The sequence below is a fragment of the Lissotriton vulgaris genome, chromosome 2_1 (genome assembly GCF_964263255.1).
Source record: "Lissotriton vulgaris chromosome 2_1, aLisVul1.2, whole genome shotgun sequence".
In the NCBI taxonomy this organism is placed as follows: domain Eukaryota; kingdom Metazoa; phylum Chordata; class Amphibia; order Caudata; family Salamandridae; genus Lissotriton; species Lissotriton vulgaris.
The window spans coordinates 857,607,891-857,631,706 of record NC_141687.1 but is presented as its reverse complement, the minus strand read 5'-3'; the positions used below and the strand labels follow the sequence as shown (position 1 = coordinate 857,631,706).

At 49.0% G+C, this 23,816-nt stretch overlaps 1 protein-coding gene across 2 annotated transcripts in view; it reads left to right on the top strand.

The window, feature by feature from the left end:
- The window catches only part of UBE2F (ubiquitin conjugating enzyme E2 F (putative)), a 1,298,841-nt gene that overhangs the window by 807,359 nt on the left and 467,666 nt on the right, over nt 1–23,816 (top strand). The gene's annotated exons all lie outside the window — the stretch shown is intronic.

Below are 23,816 nucleotides of genomic sequence, written 5' to 3'. Positions count from 1 at the left end.
TGAGGGCGATAGAGTGAGGGCGATAGAGTGAGGGCGATAGAGTGAGGGCGATAGAGTGAGGGCGATAGAGTGAGGGCGATAGAGTGAGGGCGATAGAGTGAGGGCGATAGAGTGAGGGCGATAGAGTGAGGGCGATAGAGTGAGGGCGATAGAGTGAGGGCGATAGAGTGAGGGCGATAGAGTGAGGGCGATAGAGTGGGCGCGATAGAGTGGGCGCGATAGATAGAGCGAGGGGCGATAGAGCGAGGGGCGATAGAGCGAGGGGCGATAGATAGAGCGAGGGGCGATAGATAGAGCGAGGGCGATAGATAGAGCGAGGGCGATAGATAGAGCGAGGGCGATAGACAGAGCGAGGGCGATAGACAGAGCGAGGGCGATAGACAGAGCGAGGGCGATAGACAGACAGAGTGAGGGCGACAGACAGACAGAGTGAGGGCGACAGACAGACAGAGTGAGGGCGACAGACAGACAGAGTGAGGGCGACAGACAGACAGAGTGAGGGCGACAGACAGACAGAGTGAGGGCGACAGACAGACAGAGTGAGGGCGACAGACAGACAGAGTGAGGGCGACAGACAGACAGAGTGAGGGCGACAGACAGACAGAGTGAGGGCGACAGACAGATAGAGTGAGGGCGACAGATAGACAGATAGATAGAGTGAGGGCGACAGATAGACAGATAGATAGAGTGAGGGCGACAGATAGACAGATAGATAGAGTGAGGGCGACAGATAGACAGATAGATAGAGTGAGCGACAGATAGACAGATAGATAGAGTGAGGGCGACAGATAGACAGATAGATAGAGTGAGGGCGACAGATAGACAGACAGATAGAGTGAGGGCGACAGATAAAGTGTATTTATGTTGCATTGAGTAGAGTGTAAGTATGAGGTGTGTAATTATATGGCACTGAGTGGTATTATGTGGAGTGTATTTACGTTGCATTGAGAAGAGTGTAATTATGTGGTGTGTAATTATGTGGCACTGAGTGGTATTATGGGGAGTGTATATTGTATTCAGTAGAGTGTAAATTTGTGGCGTATAATTATGTAGCACCAAGTGGTATTTAGTGTGTATGTTGCATTGAGTGCAGTGTAATTATGTAGCATATATTTATATGGCACTGAGTGGTAATATTTGGAGTGTATGTTGCATTGAGTGCAGTGTAATTATGTAGCATATAATTATGTTGCACTGTGTGGTATTATATGGTGTGTACTTATGTTGCATTGAGTAGAGTGTAATTATGTTGGGTGTAATTATGTGTCACTGAGTGGTATTATGAGGAGTGTATGTTGTATTCAGTAGTGTATAACTGTGTGGCGTGTAATTATGTGGCACTGAGTGGTATTGTTTGGAGTGTATGTTGTATTGAGTGCAGTGTAATTATGTAGCATATAATTATGTGGCACTGAGTGGTATTGTGTGGAGTGTGTGTTGCATTCAGTAGAGTGTAATTGTGGTGTGTAATTATGTGGCACTGAGTGGTATTTAGAGTGTATGTTGCATTGAGTGTAGTGTACTTATGTGGCGTGTAATTATGTGGCACTGAGTGGTATTTGGAGTTTGTTCCATTGCAGAGGGTGCGCAGGGTGTGAGGGTGCGCAGGGTGTGAGGGTGCGCAGGGTGCGCAGGGTGCGGAGGGTGCGCAGGGTGTGAGGGTGTGCAGGGTGTGAGGGTGCGCAGGGTGTGAGGGTGCGCGGAGTGTGAGGTTGTGCAGAGTGTGAGGTTGTGCAGAGTGTGAGGGTGCGCAGAGTGTGAGAGTGAGGTTGCGCAGAGTGTGAGAGAGTGAGGTTGCGCAGAGTGTGAGAGAGTGAGGTTGCGCAGAGTGTGAGGGTGCGCAGAGTGTGAGGGTGCGCAGAGTGTGAGGGTGCGCAGAGTGTGAGGGTGCGCAGAGTGTGAGGGTGCGCAGAGTGTGAGGGTGCAGTGTGTCCAGTGTGTGTGAGGGTGCAGTGTGTCCAGTGTGTGTGAGGGTGCAGTGTGTCCAGTGTGTGTGAGGGTGCAGTGTGTCCAGTGTGTGTGAGAAAGGGGCGTAGAGAAATGAAAAGGAGGGTGAAAAAGAGGAGAGCTATGACAGAAGAGAATAAAGGATCTAAGAGGTGTGAAGACGAAAAAGGAGATGAAAGAGAAAGGGTGGGGCTGTGGACGGTGGGAGAGATGAAAGCCATAAGGAGAAACGAGTAAAAGTTGGGGGCTTGAACTGGAATTCGAGAAAGAACTAGGCGAGAATGGAGACAGTGAAATGACGGTATAAGAGAGTGGGGGTATAATCGGGTAGAGATCAGTAAAATAAAGTCTGACAGAAGAGAGCGTGTGTGCTTGGGTTTTACAGCGAAAAGTAAGAAACCCTATATCAGAAAAGTGAAAAGACGAACGAGATGGGAAAATACAAGTTATCTACACATTACACAGCCCAGTGTTTGAGCAGAACACACTATGCGATCAAAAGGGCTAAACCGTCGTGTTATTGAATCCCACTAGCGCAACTGGTACCCACGCCCCTTTCTATAAAGGAGTGGGAACCGCATTCGGTCAAATTAATCTTTTCTGGACATTAATGCCAAATAAATGACTTCTAAGCACTGCTCTGAGCACTAGTGGAAACTGACGTATCCTGCTAAGTAACAGGGTTGAACCGGTGTTAGCCGAATTCACTCCCATGTTTAGGTGTTGAGTCTTCCGCCTCTAGGCCGCAGTGTTAAATTGATCACTTGTGGGTCATGCTGTTAAACAAGTCACCTCTGTTTCGCGAGCTCACTGCAGCAAACTAAGCCAGGAAGCATCGGGAGCAGCGCAGATTGTCAGAAGTGCGGTCTTTGGCCTCTTTTCTGAGACTGCCTACTTCACTGTCAACGTGTCCCAGCAGCCATTCTGTGCCCCCACCACCTCTTACCACCATGGCTTATGTTCTTTAGCAGGAACAAGCAAATCGTCTCACTGCCTTCGATATAAAGGTTTCATTCACTCATTCATTTGTGTGCTAATTAATTATATATTGTATTCATTCGAGTGAAAGGCTATGTGGCTCGATTATTGTGCTTACCTATTTATGGATGTACCTATTGATTTGAATGTCTTTAGCACCAAATGCTGAATAGTGCTGTGTTTATGTGCCAGCAGAGCTACCCCCAGAAAACTGACTGTGCTGTTGGAGAATGTTGTGACTACAAGTTGATGCTGAATAAAAAGTGCTAGCATGGCTAGATTGGAGTCAGTCTCCTGCCAGGTTGTCACCATAACCTCTGAAAGTTTGTTGGGGTGGGAAAGATTCAGAAAAGGGGGTGGTGATGGACAGAATATCTGAATTAAACAGAACACTCGTACCCAGTCAACAGATCAGGGCTTGATCCATCACCGTTTTTTAGCTCACTGCACCATCCCAGCTCAGAACCTGGCTACATTCAAATTAGTCTGTCCCTGGCCCAGTGCATCATGGGAACAGGGCAGACCAAACTACCAAGCCAATTCTTTTACTGGAAAGGAAACAAGCTTCCGGGGACCGGTTTCTGGCATTACAGCCATCTTCGGCCCGGCTTGCTTGAATCCTGATGGTGCAGTGAGCAAGGGACTCATGTCTGAGCATACCCTTCCACGCTTATGGTGGACAAAACGATTCAGAAAAGGGGGTGGTGATGGACAGAGTATCATGGGAACAGGGCAGACCTTGGTAGTTTGGTCTTCCCTGGGATGGTGCAGTGAGCTAAAAAAAAACGGTGATGGATCAAGCCCTGATCTGTTGACTGGGTACGAGTGTTCTGTTTAATTCAGAAGCTTGTTTCCTTTCCAGTAAAAGAATTGGCTTGGTAGTTTGGTCTGCTCTGTTCCCATGATGCACTAGGGCCAGGGACAGACTAATTTGCATGTAGCCAGGTTCTGAGCTGGGATGGTGCAGTGAGCTAAAAAACGGTGATGGATCAAGCCTGATCTGTTGACTGAGTACGAGTGTTCTCTTTATTTCAGATACTCTGTCCATCACCACCCCCTTTTCTGAATCGTTTTGTCCACCATAAGCGTGGAAGGGTATGCTCAGACATGAGTCCCTTGTTCACTGCACCATCAGGATTCAAGCAAGCCGGGCCAAAGCCTGTTTTATTGCCAGAAACCGGTCCCCGGAAGCTTGTTTCCTTTCCAGTAAAAGAATTGGCTTGGTAGTTTGGTCTGCCCTGTTCCCATGATGCACTGGGCCAGGGACAGACTAATTTGCATGTAGCCAGGTTCTGAGCTGGGATGGTGCAGTGAGCTAAAAAACGGTGATGGATCAAGCCCTGATCTGTTGACTGGGTACGAGTGTTCTGTTTAATTCAGATACTCTGTCCATCACCACCCCCTTTTCTGAATCGGGGTGGGAAAGAGTCAGCCGTCCAGCTGCGCTCTTCACGGCCATTATCCCCCAGTTTCTGGGAAGAGAACAACCATCTTTTGGGTGGGAAAGTGGCTTACTTACTCGCCTTTCATTGTTTTGCGAAGGCCCTTCAATTTCCTCGAGGGCAGGTGGCGAATAATTAAAACGGATGAAAAGAAATCCTTTTGAGAGGAGGTGCACTATGAAAGGTGCGATCCAAACAGGGCAGGCACAGAAAGCTGAAACGTTGTGCGCACATTTGAGAAATACCCATAGAATAAGAACGAGTCCAGCAACAAAGCAAACAAGCGAATGCTAATGATGAAGTCCGGGGTGCCGGGCTGTTTTAAACAAGTTGTTTCACTTTTTTTAGTCAGTGAAGTGAAAATGGGGAAGTGCGAGTTGTTTGCTTATAGTTTTATTTGCTACTGATGGGATGCTTAGTCATCACAATGTGTACATATAAGTAAGCAGCTCTTAGTCAGACTTAGATTAATGTTGGATTTAGATATTTTTGGACCTGAAGGCCAAGGACTGCTACACAGTAGGCTTCTCTAACTGGGCAGCAGAAGGCTATTTCCAGTATGAACAAGAAAGTATTACTCAACATCTACATACGTTGCCAACATATATTGTCAAGGTACATGTATGTGAAGTCAAGTTTAGTAAACTGTCTATCTACATATACTTGACCTGCGTGATATTTTTGTTGTCTGTATTCTTGCTACAATATTTTTATGCCATAATATTTTGGGCTCATTATTCGGGTGGTAAAGCGCCTGCGGTGACGTGAAGGCTAGCACAGGCACTTCGTTCATTACAAACTGCTGCCAGGTTCAGTAGTACCAATAAAAAAGTAAACAAGTTACAATGCAGCAATGCAAAACCACATAGCGGCCCACGGGCAGCTTTATAAGCCTGCGGCATGCAGAGAAAGTTTGTGTGGTGGAAAAATAACAGCTATTAGATGCTGCCGCGGGTATGTAAACCGTCTCTCCCCTCATCTCCCCATACAGGAGGCCACCACAAATGAGGAGTGCAAGGAAGGCATCGCAGACGTTTGGGTTTATGGTGCACACGCAACAAGCCTCGCGAGGATACAACCCGACAAAAAAACTGACTGTTTTATGCACAGGGTGGAATTATAACCCTGGAGGCATCCTGCCCCAGAAAAAGGCACAGCTGCCACCTGTGGAGTATGCAAACAAACACATGTAACATGACATTCTGAGGCAAGAGACAGGCCGCTGCCTGGGAAGTAAGCACCTGCACGTAACGAATTCCACCCCACGTGTTTGTTTTACAACATGCCTGTGAGCTTGCGACTCAATGCAGCTGAAGCCAAGGCATCCCAACCACTTGGCCAAACTAGTGCATCTCTTCATTAGTTTTTCCGTCTCCGGAGCCTTTTGGTAACGCATGCGGAGCAAAATGCGCATCTGTATCCAAGGGGTGAGAAACTATCTAGTGTTTGAGAAATCACACATCACAAAAGGTGCAATCATTTATTAGGAGTGACCGGCAGATTGTCAGCCAACCATCAGGAGAGTCACACGCAGTCTCTATAACATGAAAACTAATCTTGAAACAAAAGCGTACTGCTAGACAAAATGGACTTACAGACCTACTCTCACAGCGCAATTGCAGGTCCAAATGCAAATCTAATGTAAGTAACGTCAAGAAGGCAATGCTGGAAACAAAGCCGATGATTTCACTGTCAATTTGTAGCTAGACTGCCGGCAGAACGAGTGCAGGATATTGGACACACAACAGTTGAATCCGAAGGCATCGAACTCAAAATACAAAAAAAGGAAAACGTAGCACCAACAACAACGTCATTCTCAAAAGTCAAAATCGATTTTGCCTGCCTTAGGCCCTGCATGAAAATGCATCCCACTAATAATCCTATTATCGCCCCAGGAGTCAAGCAAATCAGATACTAAAAAATAAACAGCATGGACCCAATTCTGCAGTTAACGTCTTCGTTAAATGCACCGTGCTCTGCTGCTTTACAAAAATCAAACCTAAATTAAACATCCCGAAAACGTATTTTCCTATGGATCTGTTATGCGTGAGCTTTTTCTGCAGAACAAATGGTTTACAACATAAAACAAGCATTTGCCAATTAAAGAGACACGGCCTCGTGGCCGTGAAAGTGAAAGCACGGCCGCGAGACGCGCTCTGTAGTGGGGGAGGGGGAAGGGGTAGATGGTGTAAAGGCAGATGGTGTTTAATGTGCACGCGCGTCTCGCACGACTGGCATTGCTCTGAAGGCTGATGGCGGGGGCGGGGGAGCAGCTTGGGAGGCATTCCATTGAAGTGTGCTGCGAGGCTGTGCACGCGCGTCACATGAACTGCACGTAATCCGCGCTTGGTCAAGAGTTTGTTTCGCCTCCTGAACACTCGACTATTAATCCCTGCGGGATATAATAGTCGAGACCTAAACAGTGAAACATCAGCAAAAAGTGGGGGCAACTATAAGAAGCAGATCCTACTCTCCTACAAGGAGGGCATTCCATTATTGTGTAGTGCATGCTTATACTGCAGCATATTCTCATTAACCACATAGCTGCTGTGCATTTTCCCGCTGTATGCTGAAAAATTGAAAATGCCTCTGTTCATGACGAGCTCAGCTAGTCATAAGCACAGCTCCACCGTGCCTCATGATGAGCTGAGCTCGTCATGAGCATCGAAGGGGTTAATCAACCTGTACTCCACACAGTGCCTTTAAATGTAAAGAGGCCTTTCAGAAACAACTTAACAAAGATCGGGATGCAATAATGGGCATATTACCCAATGAGATTTTACCAGGATTGGAATTTTTGTTCTTCACAATACACAGAATCTTTGCGATAGACACATTAACTCGCTGATTTACCTAGAATACAATCCTATGGCCTGCAAGTTACACGTTATGCTCTCCAGGAAGCACACTACACATTCAGGTTTGTGTGTGATGATTCTTAACTGTAACAAGATTAAGCACACAATACTGTAGCAAATGCATTTAACTAGAGCCATCTTGTCAGTGCTGCCCCCTGAGATTTATTGGATACACTGATCTCTGCACGAGTGCCTGAACCCAACAGCTATTTTAAGTGTGTTATGTTGGAAGCAGTAAAGAAAGCTAGACGAGTTTTAGCAAAAATCCTTTGCTTGTTATGTTTTTTAGGTTGAGCATTCAAGACCTCTTCTATATACTTTAGTATATACTTACTTTATACTTATGTGTATGTATTTTGTGGGCTCTGGAGATCAGCCCTAGAACTTGTCTGCTTCCGCTTAGGGACTTTTTTCTGTTCATCTGCCTCTATTTAACTGTCTTGATAGCAAACGGCCAGCAGAGGTCAGTAAAATACCTGAATTGCTTTCTGCTGAGGACTTTCTTTTTTTAAAATTTTTCTGGCAACTGCCTCTATTTAAATTTCTTGATAGAAAACAACCAGCAGAGTTCTGTAAAATACCGGAATCACTTTAGCATTCTCTAGATTCTAGTCCATAGAAATTGTCTTCCACGAGCATCTGTAGACAATATTTTTTTCCAATCTTGTATTTTCAGTGATGTGACCTCTGAAGGCCCCGATTTTATACTTAAAACAGAGCTTTGGTCTGTATCATTTCCCACTGAAAGGCAATATTTCTCTCCATGTGTTCCCATACCTGGCGTGTCACGCAGTTTGGTGCTTACTTTCCCTCCATGTTAAAGAACAGTAGATGTTTCAACACCCAGGCTAATGTGCTGCGTAGCTAAATACATATAAGGTCCCAAAGGCGAGACCGATTGCATTGCAAATGCTTGTCTTTATAGGCGGTTGTTTTTCAGTGAATGCCCATGCACTGGCGTTCATAAGAGGATTGCCAGTGAAACCACCCTGAATGACTACCCGTCCACATCTGCTCTCATGCTCTTTGCCGTCACACCCCGTTCTCCGTTTTAGCGTGCCCAGCGCAAACATTTTAGATTTCTGATCCTGCCTCTCCCTCGCCCTTACAACGTCTCCTCGTGTGCTTCTACACTTCTGCTCTTTTTGCCGTTGCCTCTTTCCAGCTCCACGCCTGTTTCCCCTCTCCAGTTCTTTCCCCCTCCACGTCTCGCCTTTGACCCCAATCTCTTCACCTCTGCGTCTCTGCTTTCTCTCGCATCTCCCTGTCTCGACTTTTATCTGTGTATCTCATTTCTCTCTTCTCATCACTTCCCTCTCTTCTCATCACTTCACTCTCTTCTCACCACTTCACTCTCTTCTCACCACTTCACTCTCTTCTCACCACTTCATTCTTTTCTTCACTCCCATGCATCGTTTTCCTTCTCTTTGTCTCTACTCCCATGCATCTTTTTCCTTCTATTTGTCTCTAATTTCCCCTCCTTCGACTTTTTGCCAGTTCCTTTTATCCTCGTGACTGTTTATTTCCCACTCCTTTTTGTTTTCCTCCCATGTGATTCCACTCACTTTGTCTGCATCTGCTGTTCCATCACTTTACTTATTTTTCCTTCCAATGTAGTCTAGATTGCCTCTTGTTCTCTCCTCTTCACATCTTTGTTTCGCTGTCTGTCTTCTACGTACTCTTTTCTCGGTTTCTGTACTAAGCTCTCCACCAATTCCCATGTTCTCCCCTCTCGCTCTGTTTTTCCCTTCTCTCCCCCTCCCCGCAGACCACTAATTACATATCTTTTCCGCCTGCCTACCTGAAAGATGGATTAGGCAGGGTCAGTTACTCGTAAAAAGACCCGAAGGCGCTGAATCGGAGCGGAAAAACGTAACCAAAATGATGGGAAGGCTCCGAGGGAGATCCAGCCGCCTGCACCGTCGACAGGAGGCTGCCACTGCCGCGGCTTCTGAGCAGGAGCGGAATTTCTTAAACTCCTAAATGCACATGCACATGCATTTTCATTTGCCAGCTGTTCTTTTTAAACGGCATCTGGATTTCGATAGTCATAAGAAAGCCGTCTGCAAGTGTAATCGTGGCAAGGTATTTGAATCGAAATTAGGGGCGCATTCGAAGTGATCAGTGCACACGCACTCTCGGCTGCTCACTTCAGGTGCTCTTAAAGTCTCACCTGATTGTAAGAGATGTAACGCTCCTTCACGTGCGAGGCTCAGTGCGCTCCAAAAGGCCAGACTTCTGTTTCCCTGAGACAGAAGTACTTCTGCGATGCTGCCAGTCTCTGGCACTCAAGAGGTTCCATAATCATAGCACGTTATTTGAGGTGTAACAGAAAAATCGGGCAATGATTAAAGGCACGATATTTAGGTTTACACAATAGTCTTATAGTCTCGGCTCTTTTCCGGTCTTATTGGGAAATGTTATACCATTTCAAATGTTTATACCTACATGCTTTACCTCCGGTTACCATGGCAATATAGATACTGTAGAACTTTTTTTTGTTTCTATTTGAGGGGTCTAGGGTGGGACTGAAATATTGAACCCCGAGACACATCATCTAGTTTCAAACTGCTAGTCCTTTCATGAACTGCGCCTTGTGGGAGTAGCCATAATATTAGCATTACCCGCTTGGTATGGTGGGGCACGTTTTAAGGCATGGGCAAACAAAGTGAACTCTGCCCCATGGCACTAGCCCTTCAGGGGGCCCCCTGATAGAGCCAGGTCTTGCCCTGGTGACCCTGAACAATTCTTGCACAGATTGTTCAAAATACCGATCCCCTTTTATTTATTTTTAATATGTGTGATGTGTGCGAGTCTATTACGGACATTTTGCAGAGAAATGTTTTGTTTTTTCACGCTGAATCCATATATATTTTTTCCCATCATAACGGGACATCGTTTATGAGAAGTGGGAGGTTGTCACAGATTTTTTGCAGTAAGATTAGTGAGCTGCCGTGTTACAGTATTGGAAACGCACATCGCTATCCCTGAATGTTAGATGTAAACACACTTGGCATTTGGTTGAGTGTGCCTCTTTACTGTCTGTGTTACTTAGATCTCCAAAAGGTATGTTACGGAGTAGTTGGAAGCTTGTGCTCATTCGTAAAACAAGCCTCCATAAGTTCTTGAATTTGTGAACTGAGCCTTCTTCATGGATAGCTTGCAGGGTTGTACAGTTTGGCCCATACTAGTCCAACGCAAACCCCTCCTCCCACCTCCCCCCCCCCCCCCCTCCCTCCCAAAAAAAAGTTACAACGCAAAACCCAATCAAATTAGCATCACACAGACATTGTATCACGGGGAGATTTACTGCAATGTGTGAGTGTCTAGAATATGTAAACATTTTGAAGTCTGTAATAGGCAACTGTGCTGGTCTAAATGGATCACTGGGAGGCAGTGGGCACTGCCTAGGGTAGCAGAATTATGTCTGTTTCACCTGCTGCTTATTATGCTTGGTCACATTCTTGTGCTACAGAACTGCCACTCTTTTATCCTCTTTTGAAGATGGCGGGTATTCACGATTATTAATAGTAGCTTTGTTGGGACTCAAGTATCTCATTTCTATCTTGTTACTTGCCTACTCTTTAAAGTTTTATTTTTGCTTCCAGTTAATGTTATTTAGGTACTTTGTCTGCCAAGACGTAAATGCATATGGCAAAAAGCCATAATTATGTTCTTGGAGCTTTGCCACAATGAAGAGTGAACATGACACTTCACTGTTGAAAAAGGGATGACACGTTTGCATGATTCAGTGAACATTCATAGAGGGAGCCAAGATGGCAGCTGTACGGATGCTCTGTATAGAGCTTTCCCAGTAACACCACAATCCTGATGGTATTCAGAGACTTACTTTCCTCACAAGTCCTGCCTTCTACTGGATTACATAACCTGCCAAACTGTGTAGCCCTCCATCAGGACAAACCATGACCTTGGACACAATTCTTGTGTTTCTCAGGCAAATGACTACATGTTGCTGCAACGGAGAACAGCCAGTGACTAAATTGGACTAGCACTGTCCTGTCACAAACGCATGACTACTTTACAACACTATTGACTTTCTAACAACCTCCACTACGCACAATTTAGTGTGTGGTAAATATTTGCGCCATACTGGACATACTGGACCTTCTTCGTGTGTGACAAATGCCAACTCTTGTTGCCGAAGCCTTCACACATAATTAAAAACTCATCAGTGACTTTACATTATCACATCATTATTGACAATGAGTACACCACTGTAATTGGTTGGCCTTTTCCACATCTGTTTGTTGAAAGAGAAAGTAAGGCTTAGTTTCCGTTTGAAACAATTGTGAAGACCTGGGTATGGTAAAAGTAGGCCCTCAATAATCCAACTGCAGTTAATGGCTATGAGGATTGTGTATGTATGTATAAAGGCGAACAGAGTCGCCTTTAAGTCTCTTGTGTTGGCCTTCAAGGCTCTGCATAACAGCAGGGCTAAGTATTTCAGAAAAAGAATTGTGCCTTACACTCCAGCCAGGGCCCTGAGGTCATCAACTCAACATCTGCTGTGGGTGCCAAAATTTTGTTTGGCCAGGAAGGGCGGACGCTCTTTCCAGGTGGTAGTGAGCAGACGTTGGAACATGCTCCCTTTCTCTTTGAGACAAGAAGCAGAGCTTCTGAGCTTTAGACGCCAACTGAAGACCTGGCTGTTCCATCAATAATTGAGATTTGTGTATGGCTAGGAGTAAATTGGGTCTCTCTTCTCTGGGTCTTTTGCTTAATTTTCTCTTAGCACCGGGACACTCCTTGGAGTAGCCGTGCGCTTGTACAAATACCCTATAACATTAACATTAACATTTATGGCATTTAAAAAAAACCATATTTTATTGAAGAAAAGCATTACAGTATATAATCAGACAGTGCACCACCCCCTACGAAATCGTGACAAGAGGTGCAAATCTGCAAGGAAACCAAGCCAATTATTACAGAGAGCTGAGTCAAAAAAGCCAATTAACCAGCACACCCTCCACCCGTCCACAGATTGCGCTGACCACCGAGTTCAAATCACAGACTACCAAAGGATCACCCGTTGAAAACTACTCACACACATAAAGGAGAACATGCAGCAAGTCTCCCCGCCACCCCCCCCCCCCGTGGCCCCGCACCACCCGGGAGCACCCGTGCCAAAGGAGACCCACCCCTACAGTCAGCTCCTCTCACCTCAATCTCCAGGGGGATCATCAGACTCACCCGGGGGATCCAGCCACAATCCTCTATAGTCCGCCCACCTTTTCCATATTTTATAATGCTTCTGTGGACAGCCACGGGCGACGAAGATGGGTTGTTCTAGCCCCTTGTTAAAATCGAGACCATTCCTCCAGGTAGAGAGCGGGGGGGCCCGATCATTTTTCCAGCCCCAGGAGCAGCAGATGCCGTTTATAGGCGTTGCCACCGATCCCATCCATCACGTGGAGAAGAGCCAACAGGGGGGTGGGCAGGAGCGTCCACCCCAACACCTCTGACAAGCATGCGAAACCCCCCCCCCCGCCAAAAGCGTTCCAGTGCAGGACCATACCGTATGAAGAAAGGTGCCCTCCTCCCGGCCGCATCGAAGGCATTACGGGGAAGCGTCAGACCCGCTCGCCACAACCGGACCCGGGTAAAATAGACACGATGCAGAAATTTAAATTGCCGCAAGCGCATGGCTATCGCGGCCCCCCGCGGGCCGCTAGGGCCTCCTTCCAATCCTCTTCCTCAAGAGTGCTGATGTCCTCCTCCCACACTCCTCGCAGTTTATCCATCGTCTGGGCACTATGGGTGACCAGGGACTGGTATGTCCTCAATCTTTTTAGTCTCCAAATCCCCCATAAAGACCTTGGCCTCCAGGGGGCTAAATGCCGGGAGCGCGTCAATGCCCACCAAGCTAGGGGAAAGGGCATGGCGGAGCTGCAGGTAGCGAAAGAATTGAGATCGAGGCTTGTGGAATTCCCTCTGCAGGTCTGTGAAGGATTTGAGTGTCCCATTCCGCACCACATCCCCCAGGGTCGAGATCCCTACGGCATCCCAGTCCCGAAAACCCTGCAAGGTCACGAGCTCCGGCAATCCGTCAACTTATTCCACCACCCCATGCGCTTCAAGGACTGTCGCCATATATTGAAGACTAGCTTCGTAGCCGGCGGCAAATCCCTCTGCAACGGCGCCGAATACAGTACCGTGTGTACGGTGTGTGGCTCCATCAAGAGCCGCTCCAGTGCGTACGCCGGGTCGCCCCTGTCCCCATGCCACCACTCGTTCAGAATCAGGAGATGGGAGGCCTGATAATAGGAGAGGATATCGGAGGTCGCCAGTCCTCCACAATATGTGGACAGGAAGCACGTACGGATTGCAGCTCGGACCGCTTCCCCCACCCCCACAGGAACTGTCCCAGCGCAGAGTTTACCTACGAAAACCATCTGGGCGTTATCGGATATGGGTGGTTCTGCAGCTGGTAGAGCACCCGCTGGAGTGTGACCATTTTAAAGATCGTTGACCGGCCATAGATCAATAGAGGCATACGGGACCAGATTTTCATGTCCGATCTCGCGCGCGCCAAAACCGGTGCCATGTTTCTCTCCCATGATACCACGGGCATTTCTGTGAGGAACACCAACAGGTATTTGAGACCTCCAACCGCCCTCTGCAGCGCAGCGGCCCAGGGCCCCACCGTTTCGGGATCTCCCAGTATCCATATCGTGGACTTCCGGGGGTTCATATACAGTCCGGAGGACTCACCGAAGATTTTCATGACTTCCAGTATTCTCAGCCCCGACCTGTTCAAGTTCGTCAGAAAGAAGAGGACGTCATCAGCGTACAACGCAATTCTATCAGAGACCCCCGGAGGCCACTCAAATCCCTTCAATTGCGCGTCCATGCGCACCCACGCCGCCAGCAGCTCCATAGCCAGGGCGAACAGGTACGGGGACAGGGGGCAACCCTACCTCGTGCCACGCTGCACCAAGAAGCGGGAGGATACAGACCCGGTCACCCTCACCGACGCTGTCAGCTCGGTGTAGAGGAGGTGTACGTAGGATAAGAAATGGGGGCCAAGATTGAGTCTGCGCAAAAGGGCAAAGAAAGAGAGAGCAGCTGAGGGAGTCGAATGCCCTATCTATGTCCGCCAGAAGAAGGGCAGCCGGGGTCCCGGACCGTCGAATTGCCGCCAATGCGACATGTGCCCGCCTGATGTTGTGGCGCGTCGCCCGCTGAGGCATAAAGCCCACCTGGTCCGGGTGTACCAGGGCCGATATATGCGGCAGGAGACGTCTATCCAGCGCCTTGGCCAACACCTTGACCTCCACATTCAGGAGCGAGATCGGACGGTATGAGGCATGTTGCTCCGGGGGCCGACCCGTCTCCAGAAACACCACTACTTCCGCATGACGCCAGTCCGGGGGAACCTTACCCGCCTCCCTGGATTCCTCCACTACCGCACGATAATGCGAGGCCAGCTCGAGATGGTATCGCCTAAAAAATTCGCTCGGAAACCTGTTAGGACCCGGCGCCTTCCCAGAACTGAGCTCCCGCAGGGCCCCAGCCAACATTTATGCCATTTAATGGACGTAGCTGTTGGGTGTAAGCATTAATTCTGATGGATCTTCCGGTCTTAAGATTTCTCACCTTAGAATCCTCCCCAGGGGTCAGACTGTATCCAGAAACTTTTCTCAAGCAATGCTCCAATGCGCCACTAGGAGCTGGTGTACGCTGGCTCCATACTGCCCCAGAAGTGAGAGAGTGGAGCCACATGTAAGCGCCATCCCTGCATGCTAACTAAAGTTCCTTTCTTCCTACATTTGTTTTTAACACAGATCTGGTGATCCACTCCCAAATTCACTGAACTTCCTGCAACTTTCAAGGTAAATTCAGTGTTGTCGGAAATGTCTGATACTAAAATAATTGGTTTTAAACCATGACATGACTTTAGTAAGCAGATGTCGGTCACTGACCTGCATGAGGTGTCTCTGGTGGTTGCACTCGGGGACTTAACTCCAGGTCATGTGACAATTACACCCGAAGGTGATCTGGGAAAGGGAAGCAAAGCTGTATATTTCCACATGTGAGAAGTGCCAGCCTTTCTATAAGTCCTGCTTCAAGTTTCGGGTGCTGAATCCATCCTACTGATGATTCTATTACCCTGGAAGGTAAACTTTCCTGTCTAAGTCATCCAGTAAATGCAAATCCAAGTCTAAACGCAAGAATAAAAAGGCAAAATGAAACTCCATCCCATCCGGCCAATCTTTATCCAGAGAGAAGGTACAAGGGTATCAAGATGCTTTCCTGGTTGCAGAGCAGATTCCCCACCTGATTCTGGTGTGCCATTAGTTACCCAGACCATTTGAGACACCGCAGCTGGTGGAAGCCTTCAAGAGGTCATGCTGCAGATTTTCGACACACTTCTGCTCCTGATAGCACACCTTCAGGCCGAAGGAATCGCAGGGGCCTCTAGTCAACCTTCTGGCAAATCCATGATTGTTGCCATCTGACCCCTCAGTACCCAATCTTCATCCCATACGGACTCTGGTACAGATGTTCAGTCTTGCTCCAGGCCTCTTTTTTATTCCTGTACCGATTCCACACTAAACCGTCTTCAGCCTAATCTCGTGCTAAAAGATGGCTAATTGTGCTTTTGCTATAATTCGTTCTGACTTTAAACCAGCTCCTGTACCAGGAAGGAAGCACCAGCAGAGACTCCATTTTATGGGCTATGACTCTGAACAGGGTACACCCTCGTTTTATGACTATGATGACGGGAAGAAGATGTTTTTGTCCCCTCACTATACGTATGAGAATTTGTGCATGAACTTACAAGAAGTTAGTGGGCTTGATACCTCCTTTGAAACGGGGACTGAGACCGTGTGGACATTCGGCAGAAGAGAGGGTATAATTTGCAGTAATGGTGCTGAGGTGCTTGATTTTCGTCTGTCTTCCACTAAGACCAAAACTAGCGGGCTGACGGAAAGTTTGCAGACTCTGCCACCTAGGTTTGAGCCCTTGTTCCCCTTTAACAACCTCTTCAACAATGTCTTGATTGGCCTTGGTCAAAGCCCTGTTCCTGCCCAGTAGGAGCCTTTCAAAGGGTTCTCAGAGCTGCCACTTCAGTGTCTGCGCACAGTTTATTCTGTCATGTCAACTTGGCGAGTGCACCCACTTGCCAAACCCTAACCTTCTCTTTTATTGCATGTAAGGCACCCCTAAAGTAGGTCCAAGCTACCCCTATGAGCAGGATGCAGTGTATTTGAAGGGTAGAACATGTACTGGTATGTGTGACTTATCCTGATGGTGAAATACTGAATATTTAGTTTTTCACTATTGAAAGGCTAAGAATGGAAAGTACTGGGTAACATTTTACAAGTATGTCTTCCCATTGGGACAAGATAGGGAAATAGTTTAGTATGCCTGGACTCAGAACGTAGAAATGCATCATTTAGTAAAGATGATTTTTATGTTCTGTGTTTGAAAATGCCACTTTTAGAAAGTAGGTATTTTCTTGCTTAGCCATCCTGTGTGCCTCTGCTGGGTTGTGGATTGACTATCTTGCTTTGAAGTGACAGGGGCTGGGGATGTGCATTCTCTTCAGACAGCCACTGGGAGAATTGAGGTGTGTCCTGCCTTTCCTAGATGAGTCAGGGCTGGGCTGAATAGTCCTGGGCCGAATTTAGAGTAGTGGGAGGAGATTTCCTTGCACCTGAATGGGTCTGGTCTACCTTGGAAAATGCTGTCTCCACCTCCTGCCAAGAAGCTGGGCCAGAGAGGACTAAACTGGTTTAGGCTGAGCATGGACACACTCTGCCCCAGAAGAACAAAGAGAAACTGATTATAAATATTGGGGCCCAGACCCCAGAACTTTAGAACTCGCTTGACTCGAGGAACCTGCCAAGAAGAGTTGGAAGAACTGCTAGGAGGATTACTGCCTTTGCTGTGTTGTTGCCTTGTTGGGTTGGCCTGCATGCACTGCTTCTGCCTTGGGTAGTGAAAGGACTGAACTGAACTTTCTTCACTTGTTGATGAGTATATCCAAGGGCTTGAATTAGAGCTTGCCTCCTGTTCACAAAGTCTCGGTGACAGCAAAGACTTCACTTACCTCTGGGTACCACCACTGGAATCATGGGTTTCAGTTGCCACATAGGGGAAAAGCAGCCAACACGGTCACCGTTGCTGGCTCCGTGTCCTGAAGGCAACTTCGCACCACCGACGACTATCCCCGCCACCACCAAGCCGCTGCTTGCCCCACGACCTGTGGGCACCGCAATCCGCACCGTCTTGCTTTACTCCCCCGTCCTGGTCTCACTGATGATGTCGCTGCACACTGAACTCAACACCCGTGACTGCACCAAGGCCTGGGGTACCGCTCGTAAGTCACACAACGCACCGCCAGTCCCATACTTCAGCCTGGGCCGACTGACGGCAGCTCCCATCAACTGGCACTGTCGCGTGCACCATGAGGTGTCAGCACTGCCACCAGCACCGCCTCACTCCACACCACATCCCTGGTCTCAATGACGCCACTGGATAACCATCACTGAGCCGCTGCCTGAAGCACAACTTGAGGGCACCACACGCCACACCGCTACGTTTCGCATCTCAACCGCGACAGTTGCCATGACCACCCTTCACCAACACGGTCGGCTGGAACCAAAGGTACTGTTTAAGAGACTGCTGACACTAATGCCAGTCCACACTGACACAGTCAGCTGGAACTGTTGGATTCTCTTGTTTTCAGCACCCCTGTAGCACCGGACAGAGCTACTGACTCCAAGGAACTGCATTTATGAGTCATTCTTACAAAGTGCATAATTTTTATTACTGGGTGTTGGTCTATTAACGTTTTGGTCTTGTTTGCACAGATAAATACTTTTTATTTTTTCCAAAACCTGGTCTGGTGTCCCTTTGTAGTGTTTTCACTGTATTACTGTGTGCAAATGCTTCACACGCTGCCTCTGAGGCAAGCCTGACTGCTCATGCCAAGCTTCCAAGGGGGTTTGCAGAGGTTATTTCAGTATTCTATCCTACCTTATCCTGACTAGAAGGAAGGGTTCCTATTTGGACAAAGGTGCAAACCATTGCCAACTAAATACCCCCTTTTCTAACAATACCACAGACCACGGTGTGAACTATCTGATTTTTGTGGAGTTTTCGAAGGTGAAAAAGGGGATTCTGTGCAGAAGAGGGCCCTGTCAAGGTGGATAGTACTCTGCTTTAAGATTTGCTACGCAGTGACCAAGAAGCAGCTGTCTGAAGGTTTGTACTCTCATTTCACCAGGGCTAAGGCTGCTAACACTGTGGTGACACATGTAGTGCCTGTCCTTGACACCTGCCAGACTGTGACGTGGGCGTCTGTGCACACCTTCACGAAACACTACTGCCTTGATGGCCAGGCTGGCAGAAAGGACATTTGCCAGCTCGACCCTGCAGGACTTATGTCCTTTAGAGCACTTCTATGCAGCTCCCTCGATCACTTCCAAGGCAGTACGGAGCCAGCATGGCGCACCTAGCCGCGCATGGAACATTGCTGGAGAAAAGCTTCCGGATCCAGTCTGGCACCTAGGGAGTTTTCTAAGGTGAGGAGTCGCCAGTGAGAGTATCCCCCAGAAAAAGTATTAGCAAATGTAAGTAACTTGTTCATCTACATTTTTCCATGTAATCCACCATGTGCTGCACAGTTTGCACATTAATACTAGAAAAAGTGTTTGAGGTTTATTCAGATTAAACATTATTAAAACTGCTGCATGTGGGATTCAAAGTCCTGCCTGACATTTTTTAAAATCTAAATTCTTATCTGTTGATTGCTGTATTCAGACATTTAAAGATGTGACACATTTCCTCATGTTTTGTAACCATCTGTAACTGGCCGGCTGCGGGTCTCTTGTTGGCAACAAAATCATTAAATACTTGCATGTAAATCGGACCAAATTTGCCATTCTTAGTCGTAAACATATTTCAATATAAGCGGAAGTTCATGTGTACATCTAAGACATTGTTCTTAAAGCATCCTTTATTTCAACAAGCATTTACAATGCAATGGTTTTGCCTTTGTTAAAGTTAGAGCTATTGGCATTGCTCTTGACATTATTTTTATTTATGTTTTTTTAACATAAATAAATGGCATTGTCATTTACAATGCCACTAGCTTTATCTATCGCAAATGACACACACAAACACACACAGAGCCGCCCCACACACACCCCCACACAGAGCCCCGCACACACAGCCCCCCACACACACAGCCACACAGAGCCCCCCACACACACAGCCACACAGAGCCCTCCACACACACAGCCACACAAAGCTTCCTACACACACAGCCACACAGAGCCCTCCACACACACCAACACAGCACAAGCAGGCAACAGGGGCAGACGGAGGCACAAGCAGGCAACAGGGGCAGACGGAGGCACAAGCAGGCAACAGGGGCACACAGAGGCACAAGCAGGCAACAGGGGCCCACAGAGGCACAAGCAGGCAACAGGGGCCCACAGAGGCACAAGCAGGCAACAGGGGCACACAGAGGCACAAGCAGACAACAGGGGCACACAGAGGCACAAGCGGGCAACAGGGGCACAAGGAGGCACAAGCGGGCAACAGGGGCACAAGCAGGCAACGGGGGCACGAAAACGGAGGCACAAGCAGGCAACAGGGGCAGGTGGAGAAAACACAATTTTCAACAGCCCACTTGGCTCTGCAACAGTTGCCTTTGAAAAGCAATACGGCGTAATGGGCATGATCAAATCCCGTCCCCTGCATAAAAAAAAACAACAGCCTGAGGCGACTGCTAACACAGATGTAGTACAAGGCATTACACGGCAAGGGTGCTGCTGCCGGCAATTATCCTGGTATTTAAACAAATCTCTCTCTCTCACACACAGAGCCGCCCCACACACACCCCCACACAGAGCCCCGCACACACAGCCACACAGAGCCCCCCACACACACAGCCACACAGAGCCCTCCACACACACAGCCACACAAAGCTTCCTACACACAGAGCCCTCCACACACACCAACAGCACAAGCAGGCAACAGGGGCAGACGGAGGCACAAGCAGGCAACAGGGGCAGACGGAGGCACAAGCAGGCAACAGGGGCACACAGAGGCACAAGCAGGCAACAGGGGCACACAGAGGCACAAGCAGGCAACAGGGGCACACAGAGGCACAAGCAGGCAACAGGGGCACACAGAGGCACAAGCAGGCAACAGGGGCACACAGAGGCACAAGCAGGCAACAGGGGCACACAGAGGCACAAGCAGGCAACAGGGGCACACAGAGGCACAAGCAGGGGCACACAGAGGCACAAGCAGGCAACAGGGGCACACAGAGGCACAAGCAGACAACAGGGGCACACAGAGGCACAAGCAGACAACAGGGGCACACAGAGGCACAAGCAGGGGCACACAGAGGCACAAGCAGGCAACAGGGGCACACAGAGGCACAAGCAGGCAACAGAGGCACACAGAGGCACAAGCAGACAACAGGGGCACACACGTGCAAAAGACACCCACAAGCTGACAGCCCAATTATCTTGAGCCACAAAATGTATACAGACCCTTAATTCGGATCACGTTTATTTTAGTTTCAAGTCACCATACCTAGAAAAGACATTATGTAAATGCAAAGATACTGGATCGATTTGAAATATTACGCTCTGCATCTGCACAGTTGAGCCCAAGTACCCACCCAGTGACACCCGTCCATTTCCACACGAAAAATCCACGTAAAGTATACACGAATATTAAGAAGCAGTCTCATCGAGCACACGTCGGGCATCGGCCAGCTCGCCCTCATACAACGCCTTGACCCCAGTTACCTACAATGAACCGCATATCAAAAGACCTAGAAATATGCGGACAAACTCACTTTATCCAAAAGTTTTCCAGCTTCATTCCTCACATGTAACTTGCAGCATTTTCAGTCATAGCAGCCGGGGTGACTTTGCTTTTGGCTACATCTCTCGAGATTGAATCATCGAGTTGGGCTCAGTCATTCCGATCCTTACGACTCGTGGGGGGGGGGGGGGGCTCGCGCGGGGGGGGGGCGGGACTTGGGGGTGGGGGACGACGGGACTTGCGGGGGGGGGGGGTGGAGTCCCTCGGTGATGGTCGAACCCTCTCTCCAGACCCTCTGTCCCTCAGCTGCAGGCCTCGAAGAAAAAGCCCTGGGGGTTACACTCTCGGGACTGTCCGAGGTCTAAGCCTGTAACCACAAAACAGAGCGGCCACATTCTCCGCCCATGAGCCGAGCCATTCACACGGGCCACTCCCCACCCAGCGGGACACCAGAAGGGGCCCTCCCACAGAATCCAGAGACACCCCCTCTCCACGGCAGCACTCCAGGGAAACTCCCACACCGGTGAGAGCCACAACGAGGGACTCCCCGCTCCAGTGACAGCCCCAGATGGGACTTCCCAAGGTACCCAAAGAGACCCCGAGAGAGGTACTCCCACAGTACCAAAAGAATGCTCACTCCAGTGACAGCCCAACAAAGGGAGACTGCCACACAAGTGAGAGCCACTGAAAGGCGTCGTCCCCCCCCCCCACCCGGAGAGGGACACTTCAAACCAGCAAGAGCGACAGAGAGACACTTGGAGAAATGATTGTTACACCCGGAGGACAAATCCCCACGAGGGAGACTCCCTCGCGAGCATCAGAGAGGGGCCCTCCAGACCAGCAGGGCCGTGTCAGAGACAGCCTCTCACGTATAACACCTGCACAGAGCGGTGGTCACTGCCCTTCCAAGACTCTCAGGGGTGGACAATGTACACGTCCCACCGAAATCGACCCTAGTCACATCCAGAGACGGGTGCGCCCCCTGCGGGTCTCCTCCAGGCCCGGGTGTGGGGCCGTGTCCACCTGCTTTGAGGGGTGACGGGGCCGCATCAATAGTGCAACATGATATGAACTGTGTTTTTTTTCTTAAAGGAAAAATAGTTACGTCTTTTTAAATATTTTAAATGCCTGCAAATTGTTTGACCGTTTCTCTGTCATGATGATACTGTTATGGTTTTTATTAACGTAAACAATAAAGCATTGACTATGACAGTGCAACAGAATAGCTGTGTTTTAAACTATGGTGATCTGCGGGCGGCTGCCTGGAGCCCATGTAAGAGGTTCTTAGCACCGCCACTCACACGGGATTTACCCACACAGCCCGGCACACAAAGAGGCAAGCCTGCACACAGTGCACAGTCAGTGACCCTCCCAGCACAGACACTCACCAGCCTTGCCCCCCAAAATGCTAACAGTATCCAACCACCCAGCCCTAGTCCAGACCATTATGACGCTACTCCCGGCCCTGACCGCTTCGCCTACAAATCCTTGGTTTAGCCCAATTAGACCAGTGAAATCAAAAGAAGACGCCAACTCTGAGATTGCACGATGCTACCACACAAGAGTGTAGGGCTGGAAACAGTGTCTGCAGTGACCCAGAGGGAAGTGCTCGCCCATCCCTCAGTCCAAGCTTCTACAGGGTTGCAGTCACTCAGCACAGACACCCAAGAAATGTCGCCCACCAAGCACAGACAGACACCCAAGAAGTGTCGCCCACCAAGCACAGACACCCAAGAAGTTTCGCCCACCAAGCACAGACACCCAAGAAGTGTCGCCCACCCAGCACAGACACCCAAGAAGTTTCGCCTACTCAAATTAACCAGATTGCTTCAACTAACCAGGAAAGACACGCACGGCTGGTTCACCCCATCAACTAAAGCACAGAATCCCGTCCGCGGGGGGGGGGGGGGTATTTACCCACACACACCTGGTCGAGGGGGGGGGGGGGCTCGCGCGGGGGGGGGGGCGGGACTTGGGGGTGGGGGACGACGACGACGGAACTTGCGGGGGGGGGGGGTGGACTCGCGCGGGGAGTTAAAAAGTACATTTTTAGTGCGGCTGCAGAGTTCAATATCATACTGATGGCTTCGTAGGCACTTCAATTATCAACAGGCATTACAACTGATAATTACTGAAACCGCAGGCGTAAATGCTGTAATGCAGCGGGAGGGGGCGGGAACGGCCACACACTGACAGCGGGGGGGGAGGGGGGGGGAGCGGGAACAGACACACAGAACACATCTATTTTTCCATTTCGAGCACTGGGTTTAACAGAGGCTACTTGGGGGCACAGTTCGTACATGGGGGGTATAGGGGCTGTCTTACCAGAGGGAGGCTCAGCCTTACCCGTGGGGACTGAGAGAAGAGTAACTAAGTCAGTCTAGGTAAGAGGAGAGTACACCCTGCACCTCCGAGTAAGAGGTGCACAGAGGCTACCTGAGGGCACGAGCCAGCACATCCTTAGCGAGTGCTCAGATTTACCCGTTCTATGGGTGCCGAGGATGTGACCCGTTAGTGTTTTTGCACCTGTGCATTCTGGAATAAATGGGACTGCAAGTCCCAGGATGCAAAGCAACCTTCTGGTCTGGATAAGCTACACGCGCGCGGAACCGGGATTCTTGAGCGTTCTGTACGCGGGGGGCGGGACACATACAGTACCAAAGGCTGGGAGAGGGCATATATTGGAATTTGTAGGGCGGAGAGCGGATTGCACCTGATGGACTAGAGTTGGTGTCCCGGGGAGCACACACTGCGCCCCAGAGAGTGAGGCGTG